This window comes from Rattus rattus, chromosome 2, assembly GCF_011064425.1.
Source record: "Rattus rattus isolate New Zealand chromosome 2, Rrattus_CSIRO_v1, whole genome shotgun sequence".
Classification (NCBI taxonomy): Eukaryota; Metazoa; Chordata; class Mammalia; order Rodentia; family Muridae; genus Rattus; species Rattus rattus.
Genome location: NC_046155.1, coordinates 180,672,126 through 180,694,813, shown reverse-complemented (window position 1 = coordinate 180,694,813; position 22,688 = coordinate 180,672,126). Strand labels below are relative to the sequence as shown.

At 43.6% G+C, this 22,688-nt stretch overlaps 1 long non-coding RNA gene across 1 annotated transcript; it reads left to right on the top strand.

Annotated features, from left to right (window-relative positions):
* Positions 1-348: 348 nt before the first annotated feature.
* LOC116892743 lies at positions 349-18,086 on the top strand. The gene is made up of 3 exons (XR_004386968.1): positions 349-644; positions 13,512-13,639; positions 18,032-18,086. It is a non-coding gene; the product is annotated as an uncharacterized LOC116892743 (long non-coding RNA).
* Positions 18,087-22,688: the final 4,602 nt, after the last annotated feature.

Genomic DNA, 22,688 nt, shown 5'->3' with positions numbered 1-22,688 from the left:
AATTAAAAGTATGCAGTGTTTTTATGTTCCTTAATACTGTGGAAAAAAACAAAGCTCTGCCTATAAAATTAATCATGAATTCTGCCTTTCGTATCTACTCCTTCACTATTTAATGGTGTGGATTTAACCTAGAGTTTAAAAATCCCAACTGAACTTGGTAGAATAGCTGAAGAGTAGACAGGGGTGATTCACAGTCAATATTCTAGCAAGATCTTCAGGTACAGCTTTCAAAGCACATTTCCTTATCACAAATTTGACTTCTGAGCCATGTAGACTGTGATCCTGTAGACACAAACACAAGCAGATCTAACAGATAACAGTGTCCAGATTTTTAAATGTGTGTCTTTTTTTTTCATGGATATTCTTGTGAGACTATTGTATTATCCTGTTTTTACACAGTTAGAACACCGTGTGACTGTGTTAGAAATCATCTTTTTGAATAATAGTCTTCGCTTATCTATATCCCATCTCTTTATATCCAGGAAAGCACTGACCCATAGCACATAGTCAAATTGCATTTTTTTTTCTTTTAGGGTCTATTTCAGCTGTGGATTTCTCCCAGGAGTGAGAGTGCCTGGACTCTGCTCAGAGGGCTTCGTACATTGATGTGATGTTGGAGAATTACAGCAACCTGGTTTCTGTCGGTAAGAACAATTTTCTTTGTAGAACTCCCACCTCCTCTTTCTATATATTGATTTTATGGTAGGAAACTCTGTTAAGCTGTTTGGAACCAACATGAGACAAGGGAAAGTTTGATAGTAGAAGGGAACTTTTTGATGGTATATGATTTATTCATTCCATTTTCCACTCTAGAGGTATCATGCAACTGTCATTTGGTTTCCACAATGCATTCAGAAAGGTACTATCATATAATATTTAACCCCATGTCTTGCATCATTGTAATTATATTATTTTAATTGTTAGAAGAAAAATTCAACATATAAACACTGAAAAGTTTTATACGTTCCCCAAGAAGGACAACATTTGAAATGTAAAAAATAACCAATAGAAATTTTTTTACAGAATCATAATGTAAATATCTGATATGCGGAGTGGTTGTGGCAAGCCCTGTGAAAAGGTCGTTTGACCCCAGAGGGGCCATGACTCACAGATTGAGAACCACTGACCCTGGATGAGAAGGAAGTATGGGTGGGAGAAAAGTTTTAAGGAGGAGGATACCAGAGCGAGTGAGAGGAGAGGGAGCAGCTAAGAGAACAAAGTGGCGGATGTTATAACTATTCTTAAGGGATGGATGTTTACAGAACTTTGTATGTCTAGATGAACAAAATATATCTAAGGATGATTTATATCCTTACCAATTGGTTGTAAGTTAATTGTGTGAATGTATTGTACATTGAGCATTTAGCATATAAATCTGACTGTTGGGTTCCAGTTTGTTGAGTCATGACTTAACTGGTTTGTTGGGATTGTGAGCAGAGTTTGTGACAGGAAGCCATGCTAAGCTATAAAATGCTTGGGGCTAGCATGGTGTGGGGCCATGCTAGCATGGCCTGTGGAACACAATATATCTATCAAGGGTGGTAAAAACCCACCTAGTGGGCAATGTGTGAAAGTGGCTGACAGAGAAACAGAGTGTGTGGATTTGCGCGGAGTGGGAACTCATGGGACCAGGTCGAGCTCTTTTTTAATTATACCAGAACAGAGGAAGCACCTTAAAACACAGGATATTAAAGCAGAAGTAAAGAAATTGGATCCTGTAATGAGAGATGTCAACATTCAGTCCTATAGAGTATCTCAGGAAGCTCAGAAATAGACGACTTAACAGCTTCAGGAAGCCCCAGAAACTGGCAAGATTCACTAGAGCCTTCTTGCCTCAAGCATATATAATTGGTAAGGACTGTTGACACTGTCAGACAAAATGAGCTACACAGAAGATGCTCAGACTAGCCATAAACTAGTTGAGCTGTGTGGTCTAGACAAAAAAGCTTCTGAAGGAGGCAGCAAGTGGCTTGAAAGATAGACTTCTCACCTCAGATGAGCTGTCTGCAAGCTGTTCGGTGATCCCCAGGTTTGCAACTTGACTAACCTTTACCCTCACGGGATGAGACAATTGCCATTGATTCATTTGTGCTATCAGTAGCCTCTCGCCACACTTATGAAAGTCACCCCAGTAAAGCTCACTGTTCTACTGGCATTTAGAGATGACTCAGTGGTTGAGAGTACTATTTGCTCTTCCGAAGACTCACTTTGAATTCTCAGCACCCTCACATGGGCACTCCATCTGTAACCTCAACTCCAGGTCAGTCAAGTGCCCTCCTCTCACCTCTGCAAGTAGAACACATATAGGGTACAGACATACATGCAGACAAACACCCCTAAAAAAGAAACCACATTGGTTAATGAATTTGAATCGGCTTGCTGAACTGAGTCCTGCCTCGCTTCTGGGGTGCCTGAAGCACCACCAGCACTGATCAGGGGAATCCGAATGCAGTCAGTAATTGGGGTCCTCAGTCCAAGTTTTCCTAGAGTGGAAAAGAGTGGAGTCCGGGATGATTTCTGTGGTTCCCAGTCTCCTGGGTACCCAGGCACTGCTGGCCTATTACTGGGGATCCTCACCACCCCTGGCCCTGTGGTGTTCCTCAGTGAAGAGATGGTCCTTGCTTATTCATACTGATTATTTGACAGTGAATGAGAATACATACATAGTGCTGAGGGTGAACCAGGGATTTAATACCTTTTGCAAGGAGGAACGCCCAGGGAGAGAAGCTAGGCGGTGAATGCTCAAGACCTACCTAGATACTTTATTAACATAGAGAACTCAAGGGTTTTATGCTGTGTAACTGATTGCTATGGTTCTCAGTAGTGTGCTCCAGAGCAGATAAAGACAGGCAGGGAGCCGGCCACACTCCTACTGAGATTGACAGGGTTTGAGCGCATCCAACCTTAATAGTTCTTTCTGGTGCCACTGTGCTTGCCCCACATTGGTTCCCAACACTGATTTGTCATTGAATCCTTCTCTGGGATAAGTAGACATGTGTCTTTGTTTTCACAGGAATAGTGCCACTCATCAGGTCTGTAATCGTGTCACACGGATTTCTTTTTCTTTCCTTTCTTCTTTCTTTTCCTCCCTCCTTCCCTCCCTTCCTTTCCTTTTTATTTTAGAATATGGACACCAATGTTCAAAGTTGATTCTCTAGTTCTCACTCCCACAGCAGTATTTGACCCCACTTCCCCCAAGTTTATGCCAACAGTAGTTATTATTTCTATTCCTAATGTTGACTACTATAGGTAAGGTAACATGGTAGCTTAAAGGAGTCCCTTTTTGCATTTCAGTGATAGCTTTTAAACTGTCTTGTTTTGGTAGTTTATAATTTGTTTTAGTTAATAAAACCGTTTTGTATAGTTACCCACAATAATCTTGGACCCAAAACAACTACCCAATAGCACTTCCTGCACCCGTGAATAAGCTTTTATGATACTAAGCTGCTCCTGGGATGTACCTCTACATAAGAGAGACACCTGCACCAATATAAGAAACTATTTAGAATGCAATTTCCATTTTGAGTAGTGGTCCAGTAAAGTTTAAGCTTCCAAGACCCTGGAAACTGACATCCTACTTAGCAGAAAAAGACATGTATGTTGATACCTGACATCCTGGTTAGCAAGTTAAGACATGCATGTTAGACAGGTTCCCTTCTGTCAACAAGAACACATGAATATTAGACAAGGTAAGTCCCCTGCCCCACTTAAATACACCAACCAATGGGAGCAGGTTAAATGTACAACAAAGACATGTTCCTAAGAAACTCCTCCTGTCCCTAAGTCCTGATTGGTGAAATAACTTGGCATAGATGTTTGTGGATTCGGGACTTAAAAACCCTGTGGGATCTTAACTCAGGGTCATGGTTCAGTTCCCAAATCTGGATTATGGTCCTCCTTGACCAGTCCTGGGATGTATACTTAATAAACGATCCCTGTCTGACTGAGATCAGTGTTTGTGTGGTTTATGAGGCAATTCCTAGACTCCAACAAACAGGAGGGTAAATAAGGCTTAATAATTAACTGCATCAGTTCTCAAGATGATCATGAATATAATTTTGAACACACTAGAGGATACAAACATTTATAAGGTTACTGCTTGAATTTTTTAGTTATAGTAGCTTTTATGAGACTAGTGTTATGCCAGGAAGCATTTGTGAATCCCAAAAGACCACTAAAGAGTTGTTTCCCGTGTAATAGCACTAGGGTCCCTTTATTATAAACTGAGGCTGGGGCTTGCCTTTAACCCAACCCTGATACAGCAAAACAGGAAGGGAAGGCTGAGCAGCCTCAAACCCTGAGCAGGACAAGGTTTTATAAAGAATGAGAGTAAGCAAGGGGGTGTCCCAGTCTGGCAGGTATCTAACTGAACGTCCATTATCAGCTAATAGGTGGGTGCCCTGAAACAAGACTGTAAGCAATCACAGATGAAAGTACATCTGAAATAATTAGACTAATCTGTAATTGTTGCTAGGAAGTAGCTAGGGAGTAACTCTGGGGTAGCAAGGAACACAAGCCGTATGTTCCTTCCTGGTACTTGGATGCAACTTGGGTTTTGCTGCAGGTCAAGTTCTCTGGTTTTTTTTCTCGGGGCTGGAGAGATGGATCAGTGGTTAAGAGCACTTGCTGCTCTTCCAGAGGACCTGAGTTCAATTCCCAGCATCTTTATGGTGACTTACTTTCAGGAGATCCAGTGCCCTCTTCTGACCTCCACAGGTACCAGTCACACATACATATATGTGAACAAATACTCCTTTTTTTTTTCTCTTTAAGATGGAGACCGGTTCCAAGGCGAAGTAGGTTTGACCTCTCATTTTCCCCCTTTCTCTGGTAATTAAAAGAGCCAATCTTGAGACTTCCTGAAGTTTATCTACTCTCATGAAAACAGTAACAGGACTATGTCTTTATGACTCAGTTAACTCAGGCCTGTATGTATTGGTGACAGGAAAGGACTGGACCATCATATTTTTTTTATTGGAAATTTTTTTCCTTTTTTTCTTTATTAACTTGAGTATTTCTTATTTACATTTCGAATGTTATTCCCTTTCCCGGTTTCCGGCCAACATCCCCTAACTCCTCCCCCTCCCTTCTCTATGGGTGTTCCCTCCCATCCTCCCCCCATTACTGCCTCCCCCAACAATCATGTTCACTGGGGTTCAGTGTTAGCAGGACCAAGGGCTTCCCCTTCCACTGGTGCTCTTACTAGGCTATTCATTGCTACCTATGAGGTTAGAGTCCAGGGTCAGTCCATGTATAGTCTTTAGGTAGTGGCTTAGTCCCTGGAAGCTTTGGTTGCTTGGTATTGTTGTTCATATGGGGTCTCGAGCCCCTTCAAGCTCTTCCAGTCCTTTCTCTGATTCCTTCAACGGGGGTCCTGTTCTCAGTTCAGTGGTTTGCTGCTGGCATTTGCCTATGTATTTGCTGTATTCTGGCTTTGTCTCTCAGGAGAGATCTACATCCAGTTCCTGTCAGCCTGCACTTCTTTGCTTCATCCATCTTGTCTAATTGGGTGGCTGTATATGTATGGGCCACATGGGGGCAGGCTCTGAATGGGTGTTCCTTCTGTGTCTGTTTTAATCTTTTGCCTCCCTATTCCCTGCCAAGGGTATTCTTGTTCCCCTTTTAAAGAAGGAGTGAAGCATTCACATTTTGATCATCCGTCTTGAGTTTCATGTGTTCTGTGCATCTAGGGTAATTCAAGCATTTGGGCTAATATCCACTTATCAATGAGTGCATACCATGTGCGTTTTTCTGTGATTGGGTTAGTTACCTCACTCAGGACGATATTTTCCAGTTCCATCCATTTACCTGTGAATTCCATAAAGTCATTGTTTTTGATAGCTGAGTAATATTCCATTGTGTAGATGTACCACATTTTCTGTATCCATTCCTCTGTTGAAGGGCATCTGGGTTCTTTCCAGCTTCTGGCTATTATAAATAAGGCTGCTATGAACATAGTGGAGCACGTGTCTTTTTTATATGTTGGGGCATCTTTTGGGTATATGCCAAGGAGAGGTATAGCTGGTTCCTCAGGTAGTTCAATGTCCAATTTTCTGAGGAAGCTCCAGACTGATTTCCAGAATGGTTTTACCAGTCTGCAATCCCACCAACAATGGAGGAGTGTTCCTCTTTCTCCACATCCTCGCCAGCATTTGCTGTCACCTGAGTTTTTGACCTTAGCCATTCTGACTGGTGTGAGGTGAAATCTCAGAGTTGTTTTGATTTGCATTTCCCTTATGACTAAAGATGTTGAACATTTCTTTAGGTGTTTCTCAGCCATTCAGCATTCCTCAGCTGTGAATTCCTTGTTTAGCTCTGAACCCCATTATTTAATAGGGTTATTTGTCTCCCTGCGTGGACCATCATATTTTAGAGGGGATCATGGTTGTCATTGTCCAGTTTTTGTGGGGATTGGGTAGGGGCCCCATCAGTGGGAGACAGGGGAGAGTCCTGAGGCTGAGCTTCCTTTCCCTGGTCTGGATCGTCTTTAACTGCAAAAGGGTCTATGATTCTATATTGTAATCCTATCAACTTACAGAGTGATGGTACAGACCCTTGTAATGAGGCTCTAATGACCCCTGGCAAAAGGGGGACCTGTTTTATGGAGAATATGAAGCTTAGGCAAACATGTTTATGAGCCCATGAGACACCTTCAAGATCGTCCAGCAACTGGGGATCCTCAAACTCAGCAGTGACTTCTGCCTGTATGTTAAGAACAATGGGAGGTCTTCCTGAACATGATTTCATTAGGGGTGAGTCCCATTTGGTAAGGGGAGTTTCATGAGTGTGAAGGGAAGAAGAGTTAACTTAGTCATTGCCAGTCTCTTAGGTCAATTTAGTTAAGGTCTCTTTTAGGGTTTTTATTTTCTCTACCTGTCCTGAACTCTGGGGTCTATATGCACAATAAAGCTTCTAATTAATTTCCAGAATAGTGGCTAGTCTCTGACTTATTTGGGACACAATAGCTGGTCCGTTGTCTGACCATATCGTCTGAGGAACACTTCAACCTTGGCAGTATATCTTTTGAGAGCTTTTTTGTCACTGTGGATGTAGTTTTATCTTTAGTGAGGAAAGCCTCAGTCAAACCTGAAAAAGGTATCTAATAAGCATTAGTAAGTATTTCTAAATTTTTCTGGTTTTACCTCTGTGAAGTCTGTCTCTCAGTAGACTGGGCTTTGTGCCTCTGAACATATTATCGGGGTTCTTCTCATTAGTCACTGCAGTAGTTAGCTGGCAGGCTTTACAGTTCTTGACAATATAGCTATCTTTGAGTCGGCATCTCTAATCTTGATATTAGCAAATCCTGTATTTTCCGACGTCCATGTGAAAAGAGCAGTGAGTGTTCTGAAGTATGTATAGTCCCATTTCTTCTGGCACAATGGGTTTGTAGTCTTTTTATTCTCTACCATCTGTCATAACATTGGGACTTGGGCAAATTCCTAACCCAGATCCAGGTATGGTGGGACATACCTTTAACTGGGACACACCTTCTGCTGGAGACCTACATAAGGACATTGGAAGAAGGAAGAGTCTCTCACTTCTCCAGCTCTGCCCTTTGTAGCGCACAACTTGTCTTCCAGGCTCCAGCTGCCTGTACTTCACTGCTGCTGCTGTTCTTGGTGGTCATCTCATGGTACTGGCATCTCCAAAACACTGCAACTATGCTTCACCAATAGCCTCCCATAGGCTCTCTTCATGGTGCCAAGCCTCAACTCCATTGCATGACCCCTTCAGTCCTGGGCCATCAATTGCAACTGAGGCTGCACCTTCACCAGTGGCCTTCTATGGCCTCTCACATGGCCTCAGCTGCTTTGCATGACTCCTTCATGCCTTCAAAACCAGTACCACCTGGGTGACTCTTACACAGTACCAAGTCTAGCCACAGCACCAGATACAACCTTGGCTATCTCTGGAACACAGCCTCTTTGTGCTCTCAGAAAACACTTCAAGAAGATTTTGCCTCAATGATGCTGGTCTCTTCTTAATCACCACTAATTTCTTAGCTCCAGATGATGGGCATCGATAGTCCCAGTAATGCAAAGGTTTCACTTCAGCAGTTCTGGTGTCTTGTTAATCATAGCTGATTCTTCAGCCCCAGCTAACCAAAACCACAGAATCGTCACAATCAAAACAGCAACAGCCCTGAAAATAGTCTTTAATCTTCCTCTCTGAAATTTCACAAGCCAGGCCTCCAGCTCCTATAGAACATCCCACAGAGTTCTTAACATCCCAATGGCTCTTCTAGCTCAAAGTTCCAAAGTCCTTCCACAGTCCTCCCCAAAACATGGTCAGGTTGTCACAGGAATACTCCATACCTGGTACCAACTTGTCTTAATCAGAGTTTCTGTTCCTGCACAAAACATTATGACCAAGAAGCAAGCAAGGGAAAGCAAGCCAGTAAGTAACACCCGTCCATGGCCTCTGCACAAGCTCCTGCTTCCTGACCTGCTTGAGTTCCAGTCCTTACTTCCTTTGGTGATGAACAGCAACATGGAAGTGTAAGCTGAAACAACCTTTTCCTCCCCAACTTGCTTCTTGGTCATGATGCTTTGTGCAGGAATAGAAACCCTGACTAAGATACCCAGATTATGTCATCTTAATACTTGAATACTTAGGGTGGTCAGGGAGTATAGGATCCCCCAGATCCAGGGAAGTCAGGAGCAAGAGAGGTTCAATTCCTAGGGCATTATGATGGGCTTCTTGATCTGCCCTATTGTTGCCTTCTAAAACTAGGTCTTTTCTGATGTCTCAAGTAGTGAATGGTGGCCAGCTTTTTAGGCCCCATAGAGTCCTTGGTAGGGAGAGGATTTTTTTTTTTTTTGATAGTCTTTCCTTCTGTCGTCAGAAGGTCCATCTCCCTATAAATAGCCTCATGGACCTGAGTGGTAGCAAAGGTGCACTGGCTATCTGTGTCTCTTGTCTTTTCTCAGCTCTAACACCTTGGTTAGAGCTACCAGTTCAGCTTTCTGGGCTGACATTCTTGCTGGGAGTGGCTGTGCCAGTATGATCTCAGTGCTTGAGATCACCACTGCCCCCACATACCTCTGTCCATCCTGAATGAAGCTATCTGAAGATTTGGTCTGTTCCCATGGATGTGAGCCAAAAATGTCCAGTCATGCAGTGGCCCGACTGAGCAGATAGCAGAATAGCTGGGCTTAGGGCAATTGGGGGTGTATTAAGAGGAGAAGTTGGTAATGAGGCATTGGTGATGGTCAGGCTTTGGCCCAGTGACAGTGTGTCAGCATCCTTAACCAGGAGGCTGTTGCTACAATAATGTGTAAACAGTGGGGCCAACTTCTGGCAACTAGGTCTGATCTAATGTCTTTGACAGGTAGGCCACTGGCTGGTGCCAGGATCTAGAGTCCGAGTCAGTATCTCGTGTTATCTCAGATCTCTCGTCCATGACGATATGGAAAGGCTTAGTCACTTTTGGCAACCCCAAAGCTTGTGTAGAAAGTAATTTTTATTTCTTGACTCAGAAAGCTACCTCAGACCTTTTCTTAACATGTATCTCCTGGATATAGAGAGTTCGCCTGTGGTTGGCAGAGTAGGGCCTTCTTAACGGAGGCTTGATAGTCTAAATTTTCCAGGGCCTCCAAAGGTCCTGGGTCTCTTTTAGACAGTTTTGTTTGGTTTCTGCTGTCACCAGGAGGTCATTTATAAACTGTTGAAGAGATTTTATCTGTTAGGTTTTATCAAGACAATGTTAAGCTCTGTTATCAACAAGCAAAGATGCAAGGGCTTAGGTTTTAGCAAGACAATATTAAACTCTGTTATCAACAAGGAAGATGCAAGGGCAGGATGACAGACTCAGGCTCGCAAAGCCAATCTTACCTATATTTTAATATTTGGGCAGAGGGCATGGAGGGTCAGAGTCTGGAAAAATTTAGTCTGAAGCCCTCCTGGTTGCCTGCCATCTTAATATAGTATGTTGTCTTGTTTATTTTTCGCTCTGGGTAGGTGACTGCCCAGGTAGTGGTTGCTTCTCAGTGGCCTGAGAGGCAGGATAGTGTCAATGGAGACCCTGCCTTTACAACTTTAGTGAGGATACTACATTTGTTCAGACAGGGATTGAGCACTTCTCCCAGCAGGAAGGGTAGCCATTTACTGAACAAAATGAGTGACCAGGAGTCCATTCTATTATGCTCCTGTAAAGGAAACATCTGCTCACTCCGGGCTTCTCCTGTCCAGTCTGTCCGCGCTTGAAGCCCTGCTATCTGGGAACTCAGCTCCCCACTCACAGAGATCTCCGTTAGGGCCATAAGAGGTTCCGATCTTAGACCATTCTAGGGGCTGTAGACCCTCGTGTGCGCCGCTCGGAAGCAGGGGGAGCGGGGAACGCGCCTGTGTGAGCCGAGACTAACGGTGGGGCCTGGTCCAGTTCCTCGTGCGGGGCCGCCCGAAGGGAGGGAGGCCCAGCGCTGAGGAGGGGATTTGGATCCCCGAGGGGCCCGGGCGTGCCACAGCCCCAAGTTGGCTGGCGCCGAGGGCCTCGCCTCTCTGCCTGCGCTCAGTAGAGCTTCGCCACTGGGGTCTCGGGTTTGCCCCGCTGACAGTCGGGGCTCGCCCGGAGCGCCGCGGTGACTTGTAGGCTCCCCCAGCAGAGTGACTAGGCCCCGCCCGCGTGAGTCCCCACCGCTGCCAGAGCTGGACTCAACTGCGGGACAACCGCGTCTTGGCCCTGGACTCTCAGGCCTGGTGAAGTAGTGGTCCCTTTTTTCTGGGGGAAGAAAGGGTTAAATTAAGAGGGCAGATGGGTCTTAGAGTGTCAACAAAGGCAGTGCGCCAACGTTTCTTAAAGTGACACACACTGAACAGACAGCTAGCCAGCAGCTAATGTGAATAGGACTTCTTAGTTCTGTCCTTCACAGAAATTAACAGTAGGGCACTCTGTCCTCCAGGGTCTTTGGAATGTCTCCCAACCAGGTGGCTAGGATGTACTAGCGCGACCACCACAGCCAGATTCCACATCCTCTTTTGTCATTTCTTGTCAGGAAATACAGAATTTTAGGCCTCTTCAGAACAGAATAACAGAATTATTCAGAACAGAATTATTGCGGTTCCACACAAGCACACATGGACAGACACTTACAGAGTCAGACATTACCTGTATTAAGACCCTCCAGGGCTGGGTCCTGGTGGCCTTGGAGTTCCAGGCCAATGCAACAAAATGTTGTGCCAGGAAGCGTTCATGAGCCCCAAATGACCACCAAGCAGCTGTTTTCTTTATTAAAAGCTTGGGCTTGGGCTCTCCTCCAACCCAACCCTGACAAAGCAGGACAGGAAAGGAAGGCAGAGCAGACTCGAACCCTCAGCAGGACAAGGTTTAATAGAGAATGGGAATGGAATTAAGTGAGGGGTATCCAGCCTGGCAAGTACCTAACTGAATGGCTATGATAGGAGGGTGCTCTGAAGCAAGACTATGAACAATGGGTCTGAAACTACTTCTGAAACAATCAGACTAATCTTTGATTAACTGTTGCTAGGAAGTAGCTAGGGAGTAACTCTGGGGTATGGGCCAAGCAGAAGCTGTGGCTTCCTTCCTGGTACTTGGATGCAGCTTGGGTTCTGCTACAGGTCAAGTTCTCAGGCTTTTTTTCTTTAAGATGGAGGCAGGTCCCAAGATAGAGTAGGCATGGCCTCTCTCTAGAACCAAAAATGTTACCTCTATTGAAAAGTATCTTTTGGAGAGTTTCCTGGTCTGCTCACATCACGGATTGTTGTCGTTAAGAAAGATGGTGGTGAAGCCATAATTCGACCCTTGTTACCCAAAATCAAGATGGCGACCAGTCACACACTATTTATGCAGCATGTATACTTTACTCCTCTTGGTTTAAGTAGGCAATTTAAAATGAGCATCCTGGTCGTTCACCGTCACTATGACAAATCACCACTGCTGCTGCAACAGGAGGGAGGTGTGGGCCGGAGGTGGGGGAGGGCAGGGCTAGAGGGCACCTGGAGCCCTATAGTGAGTGCAGTGAAGGGAGAGTAGGAAACCCAGATTTCCCTGGGATGAAACTCTGGTTCGACCCCCCAACTCAGCAGAGAAATGGATGAGGCTCCTGGATTCTTGCAAGGGATGGGAACTCAAGGAGTCTGAAGAAGTGCTTCAGGTGGAGAAGGAGAGAGGGGAGAAGTGGTCCCCATGTGGCCAGGAAAAACCCCAGCCATGGAACTGGAGACTCAACTTCTCCTACATTGGGCACCATCTGATAGGTTATTTCTCCACCAGTGAAGTGAGCCAGTTCAAGCCAGATTATAATATATTATGAAAAGGCACCATTGACCCCATTTGTCTCCATTTAAGGACCAGGCCTGATTTAAAAAAGACCCTAAGGCACCAGCTTCAGGAACAGACAGACCGTAAGGCACTAAGTCATACGACACCAACTCTAGGAACAAGACAATGAAATCCCCCACCTGAGAAACAGCCTGAGCCCACATACACATACCTTTATCTTATGTCTTTGTTGGTTTGTTTGTAGAAACAGGGTTTCATTGTGTAACTTTGGCTGATCTGGAACTTACTCTGTAGGTCAGGCTGGTCTTGAACTCATAGAGACCTGTCTGCCTTTGCCTCCTAAGTGCTTGGATTAAACGCATGCACCACCACTGCCCAGCTCACAAGATCCTGACAGTTCCCCCAAGGTAAAAGTACAATGTACTTGAGAGAAATGAGTTCACAAGAGGATCTTATTTCTACTGACATTAAAGACATCTATTGTTCGAGAGAGGATACTCTAGTTGAGGTGGATGAGTTTCCAGGTGCACATAACCTACCAAATATAAACAACAATATAAACAAGACTAATAGGAGAAATATGACTCAATTATAAAACAACATCTTCAAAACAATGCCCAGGACCAGACTGACAAGATTATATCAGGACTTTGAAGAACAGCAAATAGACTTAACATTTAATACTTCTTGACACATAAAAAAATCAAGACTTCTGACTCTATTACCTGATACTAAGGCAGATAATGAGCCTGACGTGGTGGAGCATGCCTTTAATCCTAGCATTCCAGAGGCAGGGAAGGCTGATCTCAGTTCAAAGCCATCTTGGCCCCCAGAACTGTTAAAAAAACAAAACAACAACAACAAAACCCCAAAACACCACATACTGTTACAACCAAAAAGAAATTACACTCTGATTTTTTTAAATTGATCTAGACATGTTATCACTGGCTTTTAAACACAGGTTTATACAGAGAAACCCTGTCTACCATGAAAGAATGAAGGGATGAATGAATGAATGAGTAGGCCCCCAAATTTTTTATTAGCTATTTCTCTCTCTCTCTCTCTCTCTCTCTCTCTCTCTCTCTCTCTCTCTCTCTCACACACACACACACACACACACACACACACAGAGGATACATCTATATCACAGCATTGTGTGTTTCTGTGCCCACTTCAAATATTGCCCATTCTCACCTCCTACTTCTTCCCTATTGTGGTCCACAATTCCAACAGTCTTTCTACTATATTCTTATTTATTCACATTGCCTAGGATCCACTGAGATCAACCAGAGCCCTTTGTGAGACTGTGGGTTTGGAGTTATGTGCTGGAGCCTGACTGCTCAGCAGAGGATGACAACTAAAGGCAGTGATTCTCCATCCATCGCCAACGTCTGAGAGGTAAAGTGAGCCATTCCCCTTCCTAGACTACTGTGGTCTTCTGTAAGGCCAGTGCAGGTAAGGACACCTGCTGTTAGCTGCTGATTACAGTAGTTGTATGGAGTCTAGAGAACTGTAGACTTAGGGTTCTTAGCCCTTCCCCCTCTCTCCCTTCTTATTTCCTAACCATCTCTTTTTCCTCCATGTTCTCAGAGTAAGATATTGGATTGTGAAACTGACTCTTTTAGGCTTGGGACCACAAACCTTACTTATTTTCTGCATCTGGATGGGCAACATTCTCTGCATTCACCACTGTATTAAAAAAAAAAAAAAAAGTTCTCCTTTTATCTCAAAGCACTTTTTGAGTCATGAAGACAAACTTGTTTCTGAGTTACTAAAATGACAAGACCGCCATCTAGTGGTGAAATCAGTCCAATGCGTCATAATTCAGTCCTGGGTTTCTTGCTGTGGGCTGACTGTTGAGGTCTGTCTGCCCCTGTAGCTTAGTTGTAGCCATTTTGTTCCATGCCTGCCAGCTATTTCACATTGTTTCTGTAATATGCCTGTTAGTCATTGACACAGAAAACAGTTTGACTCAGAGCAGGATCGTGCTGAGCACATACCCTATGATGTTCTGTATGTTCTGAAGTTGGTTAATCTTAAGAAATTTGAAAAGTGTATGCTCTACTTAGGACCAATCAGAATAAAGGTCAGTTAGAGCTGTTCTGTCTAGCTAGCCAAAATAGTTTGGGTCAGAGCCGACCACAGAGCAGCATTTCCTGCACCTGCACACGAGCTCATTGTGATTTTTTTCCTTCTTAAGCCAGTTCTGAGAAGTGTTTGGGATTGTAGCTGAGCCTCCAAATTCTGATCCATATGGGTATGTGTTCCATAAACTGTCCTTGTCTGAAATCAGGGTTTGTATGATTTGTAGGGCTACCTCTGGACCCCAACACTGACTACTGAATTCTTGAGGCAACCTTCTCCTTCCCCCAAATCCACTTTCCTGAAGGGTCTCTCCCCAAACCAAAATTGCAGTATTTGGTTTTGGCTTCTTTGTGTTTTGGGGATGGGACTCTGGCATCCGAATTTAGCCTGTTGTTTGGTAATGCAGCATGTGGCAGACAGGCTGACAGTGAGGTGGAGATCTTAGGCTGCCTATTTTGTATCTGAAGGATTCAGAATTCACTATGGGGGTACCCTATTCGGTATCGGGGTTCAGGGTCCTACCAGACACAGTTCTGATCTAGGCTGGCAGCAAGCATGTGGGGAGACTGTGAAGAACAAGTCCAGGGCAATCTGAGGGAAGAAGCTTGTGTGGAAAGAAGCTGGAGACGGAGTGGGAGGGACCGGTCTCTAAGGGGCGGGGCCCACTCACCCAGAAACCGAGGAAAGGAGGATGTGGCACATTGGCTCAGTATAGAGGAAGGGTTTAAAGTGGGTGGGATTAGAGGACTGAGGCCAGGGAAGCTGGGAAGCAAGGTGTGTTAGCTTGGGAAGTGGGACTAAAAAGTCAAAGTCAGAAGTGTCAAGAACTCCTTCCTCGACTGAGCTAGGGTGGGGGTTAAGGGGCGGGGCGGCTGCACTGTTATGGAATCGTGTGTTGGAGACCTGAGTGCGGAGGAAACGGCGGGGCTCGCGGGACTGAAAACTTACCTATACCGCAGGTGCCTTGGGAGCATCCTGGGAGAGTCAGCAACACAGCAGTTGGCAGAACAGCAGGGGTGGGTGGGTGGGTGGGGCTCTGGAACCTTCCAGATCAGAGAAACTGCGGGGTGGAGAACGGGAGGGGGAAAGGGGGAGGGGAGCAAAGCGGGATGAATTTCTCCTCTGTTCATAAAGATGATAGCTCTCAAAATTGTGCTGTGGATGCCTTACCCTTATTGATAAATTTTCAGTAATATTAACTGGGATATTCTTGTAAAAGTAATCTAATAGAATATTTTAATTTATCTGTTGATATTTGCAAACGCAGTTCCTTTGCTATGGTGGAAAGGAGAAAGCTCTTTGAAATTTACAACCATCCATACTAACTTCCATGTACTACGACTTCCCTATTCTAGAAAGGGACATGTAGTGGATTCCCCACGATCTTTTAGTCAGGAAAGAAACTCCTGCAGACTTAATTGAATCTGAGTGTACTGTTTGTTATGAGTTTCACTGGCATGGATGTAAAAATTAACTTTTAAAAGTAAACTTTCTATCCAGCATTAATTTTCCATCTGAAAGGTATGCACTCTGTGATGTAAGTACAGCATTGTGAAAAAGTGCCACCAGGCTTGGTGACACTCATGTTTTATCTCAGCACTCAGGAGACAAAGGCAGGTAGATTACAGTGACTATAGGCCAGCCTGATCTACACAGTGAGTTCCAGGACAGTCAGAGCTACATGATGAGACCCTATCTCAAAAGCAAAACAATAAAAATAACTCAAAAAAAAAAAAAAAAAGGAGGAGGGCAAAAAGAATGAAGGAAGGAAAAAAGAAAGGAAAGAAGAAAAGAAGGAAGCAAGTAATTAAGGAAGGAAAGCCAGAGAAGAAAAAAAAAAATGTGTCTTCTTGTTGAGGTCTGCCCCACCACAGAAAAGCTGTGGCCATTTTGTTCCATGCCTGCCTGCCATTTCATATTGTTGCTGTAACATTCCTGCCAGTCATTGACACAGAAAAATAACTTGACTCAGAGCAAGGTCATGCTGATCACATATCCTGTTATGTTCTGTTTGAGATTTGTTAATCTTAAGAAATTCCACAAAGCTTTACGTAGGACCCATCAAATTGAAGGTCAACATGAACTGTTATGTCTAAAATGGCTTGAGTCAGAGCAGACCACAGGGCAGCACTTCCTGCACCTGCATATGGGCTCATTGTACTTTCTGTGTGCTTTGTTTTCTTTTCTTTTATAAGCTCACAGGAAAAGATGTTCAGTGTGGTAGCTCAGCCCCGGAAGTCTGAGCTGCTGACCTGATTTATGAGTCTTAGGGTGTGCCTTCAATAAAGCGTTCTTGTCTGACAGAGATCAAAATTTGTGTGGTTTGTGGGGTGACTCTTGGACCCCAACACTTATGTTGAGTTCTTAATGTTGTGAATTACAGCCTGGAAATCACAGTATGCTCTTTGAGGGAATCAGGTCACAGGATTTTCACAGTTAGACAGAGCATTATAAACCAGTTTGTGGTGGTGGTACACACCTTTAATCCTAGCACTCTGGAGGCACAGGCAGGTACATCTTGGAGTTCTTTGCTAGCCTGGTTACAGAGTGAGTTTAAGGACAGCCCAGCTATACAGAGGAACCCTGTTTTTTTTGGGGGGGTGGGGGTGGGAGAAAAAGACAAAAACAAAATTAAAAGGTATTATAATATAAGATAATATTAGAAAGCATCTTGTGAATAATTCATCTCATCTCTGTCAGAAAAATCTCTGCAGTCCTCTTGTCTTCTTGGTTCAAGGAAACCATTCTGTGCATGGACACATGACCAAACTTATGTAGAAGTCACCATGTAGACCAGGCTGGACTAGAATTCACAGATTTCCACCCACCTCTATCTCCTCAGTGCTCACATTAAAGTGCAGCAGCAGGAATGTTCAAACTGTTGTCTTTTATTCTGTGGTCTGTTGACAATCAGTGGTGACTGTGGATTTCTCCCAGGAGGAGGGGCAATGCCTGGTCCCTGCTCAGAGGTCTCTGAGACTGCATGTTGCAGAATTAGATGAGTCTGGTTTCTATGGGTGAGAATTGGTTTTTTTTCTTTCTATTTTTTCTATTTTTAAAGATTTATTTATTTATCACATACACTCTAGCTCTTTTCAGACACACCAGAAGAGGGCATCAGATACCATTGCACATGGTTGTGAGCCACCATGTGGTTACTGGGATTTGAACTCAGGCCCTCTGGAACAGCAGTCAGTGCTCTTAACCACTGAGCCATCTCTCCAACTCCCTGAGAATAGTTTTCTTGCTGTCTCCTATGCTCCTTTTTGGGGTTCTTGGCAAATTAGACTGTAAGTATGTGAGATTTGTATAAATGAGTCTCACATACTACAGAGTAAGGTGAAATCCTTAGGGGAACAAAGGCAGATTTCAGGAAATGTTTTCTCTTCACTGTATGAGTTCCTTTGTGAGTAAAAATCTTCCATCATTTTTAGTCCATGATAAATTCAGAACGTCACTAGTGTATAGTATTCTCGTTCCAATCATTCAGTTCCATTTCTGCACCCGAGAGTTGATTGAGCTGTGAATAGAAGTGAGGTTCAGGTTATATTAACTGAAAACGCTTCTAAATGTTTTCAGTATTATCACACTGCCTGACACTTGCAGGGTCTCTATAGTGCCTTCATTTTTTTTTCTTTATCTACTGAGCACAGTACTTTGTTAGAAATCCAGGTGCTTTCTGATTAAACTCTTTCTCATGTGCAGGGCTCCCTGATCACCCAGACCTGCTCTCCTGTGGAACAGAACAAAGAGACCTGGAAGGTGGAGAGGGAGGAGACAGTAGCTAAGGATCCAGGTATGTTGGAGGATTGGTGAAGGGAGGGCAAGGGGATCAAGTGAATGTGGAATGGGACATGAAATCAGTTTTGCCACAGTCTGTTTCACTAGAAATAATTCTGGAGGCTTCCTCTGAAAAAATCTCCTCAGGGTTATCCTATTGTAGAGATGAGAAGACTTTCTACAGAAGAACTGATATTCAGAGGCAATAAAATTTTACCTGACTGTGCATGTGAGTGATGCCGTCCTTATTCCATGCACATCACTGATCAGGTCTACACACCAATATTAAATGGTTTTCATTTCAGTGATTTTAATGTATTATAAAGTTATAAAATTAATAATTTTAGGTATAGTTATTTTTCTGAAAATTTGTATTCTAGCGTATTCTTGGCCTTTTAGTGTTAATTTCTCCATTCCTGAAAATAATGCTGACAGACTTTTTTTTTTTTTTTTTTTTTTTATTATTAACTTGAGTATTTCTTATATACATTTCGAGTGTTATTCCCTTTCCCGGTTTCCGGCAAACATCCCCCCTCCCCTTCCTTATGGGTGTTCCTCCCAACCTCCCCCCCATTGCTGCCCGGGCTGACAGACTTTTTGATAAGATCAGGAACTGTATTTGCAGACAGGTAAACTCTGCCTATCCTGTCTTCCCAGGGACATCTCCTATTGTCTATTGTTATGACAGTCCCAAGTGGTTTCCATTGCTGTGATTGTTATATACTGTGAGATCACCTCTAGATGTGAACTTCTTCATATTTTCCAGCTCTGTGCTGTTCCTTGGTCAGCACAGATTTCAGGATTACTTTCTGTAAAATATCCAAATAGGATTTTAATAGGACTAGGATGGCTTCTAAAAGAAGACAAACCTCATTCTAGATTGTCCTCCCAGGTTTGAAAAGAGCAGGGTCAATGTGCCAGTTTTCACACGTTTGATGGAGTCTTCTGTTCATGTCTGCTGGGGATGTCTGCATTCTGTTTATGATGCTGGGGTTTTCTGGAATGCACCCATGTTCATCAAGGACTTTATATCTAATGGTCCATTTTATCATTTGCTAATACTCTTTATTTTGTATTTTAATACATTTGTCTTGGATTTTCTGTCACTAGTATAATTATGATCATCAGTCTGCTTACTGCTGTCTATAGTCATTATGTTCTAAAAAAAATTAGGCCAGAGGGTGTTAGTGCAGGCTTTTAATACCAGCACTTTGGAGGAAGAAGCAGCCTGATCTCTGTGAGTTCAAGGCCAGCCTGGACTATAGAGCAAGTTCCAGGACAGCTAACTAAAGCTACTGTCTCCAAGAAAATTATATTATTGCCCAGCATCTTGTATCTTTAGATATTGTTGAGACTTCCCCCCCCCCCCAGCATAGCTGTGGCCATTTTGTTCAGTACCTGCCAGGTATTTCATATTGTTGCTGTAGTATGCCTGCCAGCCAGTGATGCAAAAATAACTTGACTCAGAGCAGGGTCATGCTGACCACATAGCCTGTCGTGTTCTGTATGTTATGAGGTTTGTTAATCTTAAGAAATTCCACAACTATAATGTTTCATGTAGGACCCATCAAATTAAAGGACAATATGAACTGTTAGGTCTAAAATGGCTTGAGTCAAGGCTGAAAATCAGGCAGCACGTCCACCATTTGTGTATGAGCTCAATGTGATTTTTGCAGATTTATTCTTTATAAACTGGCCCTGAAAAATGTCCAGTGCACAGCTTTGAGCTGTTGCCTTGCGTGATCAGTCTTGGGGTGTGCATTCAATAGTCCATCCCTTTTCACTGAGATCAGAATGTTTTCTGGAGCAACTCCTGGACTCCAACAATGTGACATGGATTTTTTGATAGAAAATTGTCCAAAAAAAACCCTAGGATGTCAAAGACCAGTGTTCACATTCATGGGGCATAAACTGAGACAGGCAGCCAGGAGTGACATGGGTGGGGGTCAGCAGTAGGAGGGGCTAATGGGGGGTCGAGGTGTGGGTCCAGATAGAGACAGGGCTGCTGCTTATGGCAGCCAAAAGTTAGAGAAATTATTCAGCACACCTTTTTCTCAGGGCACAAAGCTTGATCGACTGGAGCTGGCACTCCCTGTGCTGGAGGAAAAACTTTCAACTCTTTTAACTCTTAGGGGCCAGCAAGAAAGAAAAGGAAGAGAGAAAGTTCATGGAAGCACTGTAGAGGACTTCATCTAAGGTCCCTCCTTTTGAGTCCTGAGAGTCTCTCACCTCCCAGGTCTCTGGTGCATTCTGGAGGGTGGGCCCCCCCCCCACCTCTCAAACTTGTCTGTTTCCTTGTTTCTGCTGGCTCTCAGGGCTTCATGCTGTTCCTGTCACCCAATATCTGATCATGTTCCCTTCTTCCCCTCCCTGTTCCCTTTCCTACCCAAGTGCCTCCCTCCCTCACCCCTTCTGTGATTTTTTTCTTCTCCCCCCCAAGTGGGATTGAGGCGTCCTCACTTGGGTCCTTTGGATTGTTAACCTTTTTGAGTTCTGTGGATTATATCCTTGGTATTCTGTACATTTTGAGCTAATATCCATTTACTAGTGAGTACATACCATGCCCATCTTTCTGGGTCTAAGTTACTTTACTCAGGATGATATTGTCTAGTTCCATCCGTTTGCTTGCAAAACTCAGGATGTCCTCATTCTTAATAGCTGAGTAGTATTCCATTGTATAAATGAACCATATTTTCTGTATTTATACTTTGGTTGTGGGACATCCGGGTTGTTTTCAGCTTTGGGCTTTTACAAACAAGGCCACTAGGAACATAGTGGAACATGTGCCCCTATGGCATGGTGGATCATCTTTTGGGTATATTCCCAAGAATGGTATTGCTGGACCTTCAGGTAGATCTATTTCTAATTTTCTGAGGAATCTCCAGTTTGATTTCCAGAGTGGTTGTACCAGTTTGCAATCCCACCAGCAATGAAGGAGTGTTCCTCTTTCTCCACATCCTCACTTAGGATGTGCTGTCACGTGATCTTAGCCATTCTGATTGGTGTAAGGTAGAATCCGAGGATCGTTTTGATTTGCATTTGCCTGACAACTAAGGACTTTGAACATTTCTTTAATTGCTTCTCAGACATTCAAGGTTCCTCTGTTGTGAATTCTCTGTTTAGTTCTATACCCCATTTTGTTGTTGTTGTTGTTGTTGTTTTTTTTTTTTTTTGCTGATTAGCTTCTTGAGTTCTTAGTATGTTTTGGAGATTAGCCCTCTATCAGATGTGGGCTTAGTGAAGTTTTTTTCCCAGTCTGTAGGTTACTGGTTTGTCCTATTGACTATGTACTTTGTCTTACAGAAGCTTTCCAGTATTATGAGGTCTCATTTATCAATTCTTGATCTTAGAACATGAGCCACTGGAGCTCTGTTTAGGAAATTTCCCCCTGTGCCAATGAGTTTAAGGCTCTTTCCCATTTTTCTTTTCTATTAGATTCAGTGTATCTGGGTTTATGTTGAGGTCCTTGATCCAACATGGACTTGAGCTTTGTGCAAGGTGACAAATATGGGTCTATTTTCATTTTTCTACACACAGATTGCCAGTTAGACTTGCACCGTTTATTGAAGATGCTTTCTTTTTTCCATCTTATATTTTTATATATTATATTCCATTTTATATTATATCACTGTCAAAGATCAAGTGTTTACACATGTGTGATTTTATTTCTGGGTCTTCAATTCTATTCGATAGGTCAAAGTGTCTCTCTCTGTACCAATACCATTCAGTTTTTATCACTATTGCTCTGTAGTACAGCTTGAGGTCAGGGGTGGTGACTGCCCTAGAAGTTTTTCTTTTTCTTCCCCCCCCCATTGGATATTTCTTTTTATTTACATTTCAAATGCTTCCTAGTTTCCTGGCCATAAGCCCACATACCACTCCTCTTTTTCTTTTTCTTTTTCTTTTTTTTTTTTTTTTTTTTTTTTCCAGAGCTGGGGACCGAACCCAGGGCCTTGCACTTGCCAGGCAAGCGCTCTCCCACTGAGCTAAATCCCCAACCCCCACTCCTCTTTTCTATAAGAGTATTCCCCTCCCCAACCACTCCCTTCCAACCCCCATGACATTCCCTTACACTGGGAGGTACAGCCTTGGCAGGACCAAGGCCCATTGGTGCCCAACAAGGCCATCCTCTGCTACATATTCAGCTGGAGCCATGGCTCTGTCCATGTGAAGTCTTTGGGTAGTGGTTTAGTCCCTAGGAGCTCTGGTTTGTTGACATTGTTGTTCTTATGGGGTTGCAAGCCCCTTCAGCTCCTTCAATCCTTTCTCTAATTCCTCCAACGGGGGTCCCATTCTCAGTTCAATGGTTTGCTGCTAGCATTTGCCTCTGTATTTGTTATGCTATGGCAGTACCTCTCAGGAGACAGCTATATCAGGCTCCTGTCAGCATGAACTTTTTGGCTTCATCAATAGTTTGGATAGTGCTGTCACCTGATCTGAGCCATTCTGATTGGTGTAAGGTGGAATCTCAGGGTTGTTTTGATTTGCATTTGCCTTTTACTCTGAGGTAGTGTCTGACTTTGTCTCTGAGGTTGTGTTTCCTATATGCAGCAAAATGCTGGGTCCTCTTTATGTATCCAGT